This window comes from Penaeus vannamei, chromosome 30 (assembly GCF_042767895.1).
Source record: "Penaeus vannamei isolate JL-2024 chromosome 30, ASM4276789v1, whole genome shotgun sequence".
NCBI lineage: Eukaryota > Metazoa > Arthropoda > Malacostraca > Decapoda > Penaeidae > Penaeus > Penaeus vannamei.
Window position 1 is genome coordinate 17,523,149 of NC_091578.1, and position 2,500 is coordinate 17,525,648.

The following is a 2,500-nucleotide window of genomic DNA, read 5'->3' on the forward strand; positions in this document are numbered from 1 at the left end:
TCCCGCACTTTGGTCCTTCGCGGTGGAAATTTTACCTGTGTTGTGCTCTCGCTCGGATTTACCTCTCACTGGGATTTACCTCGCACTCGGATATACCTCGCATTACGCATTATGCTGAGTATCTCAAGCTAAATGATTCATGGTTGTGTGTAGGAGACGACCGGTCTCTTTTGGACTTTAGCGTGACATATTATTATTATTATCTGCAGGGTGCACTCTTTCGTGAAATCCCATAACATCTTTGTGTATTTCCAAGTGTCTGAGAGCATTAGAACCAAGTGATTTAGAGGAACATTGCCTGAGGCTCCGTACCTCCTGGGATAAGATCTTTCTCTTTACGTACTTTATCGTTGATCGTTTGTTTCGCTTAATGCGTTTGTTGATTTCTGCTTGATCGTATGGGTGATTAAGCAGTCTTTGTGATTACACCTCCAGTGTGATTCTGCCGTTTTACGACAAAGTTATTACTTTGTTTTATTTCGTTCGTACTTGAGGATTCATACCTCCAGTACATTTATTTTACAACTAAGTTAATTAATGTTCTCTTTCGTCCCTGCTTGAGGATCCGTACCTCCGGGGATAAAGATCATCAAGATCTTTTTACGATAGGTCACTCTTGATTTCTGCCTGACCTTGTGGGTAATCAGGCAGACTTTGTTGCTCCGTATCTCCTGGTAACGAGCCCATAGTATCACATGATATTTGATTTTTTTTTTTTTTTTTTTTTTTGGGGGGGGGCTAATTCCTGTCTGACCTTGTGGGTGTTCAGGCAGTCTTCGTGAATAGTCCCTTCCTTGACTTTTTCAGCCTTCATATTAATTTATTTCTTAATTCTTTTGCACACAAGTACTCTTACTAGGTATCCGTCAGCATTAACTTTGGTTTAACAGTTAACATCCATTTGGGTTGGATGTTAACAATTTAACGTAATTTAGGGACTTGGATGTTTTTATGCAGATCCCCTAGTAACAGTACTTCTGGAGTTGGGACGCCAACTTAGGGAAGACATTTTTATATTTCGTGGTAAGTTTTATCTGGTGTTAATTTCTCGTGCATCACCTCCGCTGTGATAAATCGGTGATGCACACACCTTTGTCTACCTTTCCATGACTGAAAATGCCTGTAACCCTAGTGAGTGCACCTTGCTCCTAAAATAAACATCATACCATCTTAGAGCTTTTACTCAATTCCAGTCAGGACATAAATTGCTCTTATTTACCACCACTAAAGTTCTGGTTCTGACCAAGATTAGATGCATAAATCTTTCTCGGCCTCGGGTCTCCTAAACAACACATTGCTGGTTGCTCTGACATCACGCAACCCTTGAAAGGCTGTAAAAAGGCTAGTCAAATCAGAGAATATTAAGCTGATATTAAGAGAACAGATCAATTTTGCTATACCTGGGTTCCCGCTCCCAGCAGGCGGATGCTCAAACCGAAGGGAAGAAGAAAAATTCTATGATCATGTTTTTTTCTTCCAAACACGTCCACGCAGACGCTCAGCCTACGCTATCTCCCTTTTCACATCTACACACTTACACATCCAACATTAAGTACACGCATCCTGTGCTTTCCTTCCACCCTTCTCTGATATAACGCCTACACCCACTTACACAACACACACGGTTCCCGAGCCTACTAATCGGGTGGTGGCAGCGTGCCGTAGGCCTGGAACCTTACATCTGTTCACTGCAGACGAATCTTTCCCTTAAGCAAAAACCATATTCTCGGTTGAGCCCGGACTCAACCAGACCACTTCAAATCTACTGGGTCTACGCCCCGCTACATTACATAACAATGTCTCATATATCGTTATATTTTTTCACATAATAAGTTTATCGTGCCAGTGAGAATTTAAATGATTAACCTAGTCTACATGTGGATGGAGCTAGCCTTGTTTTTTGGCAAATGTCAGCCTGTGTGTGTTTTAACTTATTTTAGGGGGATTAATCCTTTGATTCTAATGCATATTATTAACAATTTGTATTGAGAAGATTATTACTCAATGAATATTCTGATTCAAGATTTCATTTGGTTTAATTAAAGTGCTTTTTACACATCAGCTTATGTGTGTCTTGTTGTAAACATTTCATCTTGGCTATTATTGGTCGTGGGTATTTGATTTAAATTCCTTCTAGGATTTATTCATATTGTAATCCATTTCTATTTAATATTACTCGACATTACTAATTACCAATTTCTATTCAATGTCTGATATTCATTTCTAATTGTGATATATACTATATTAAATAATTAATTGTGAATACTATGGTGGGTTATTGCTTTGTATTAAATAGTTTCATGAATTCTATTTTTTAAGTATATCATTTAATAACTTGAATGAGATTTTTGATAGAGTTGAAACAAAGATGATGAATTGTAGTCTTTCTTTTAACAAATTATGACATCAGTGTTACAATATATGTATATATATATACATATATATATACATATATATATACATATATATACATATATATACATATATATACATATATATA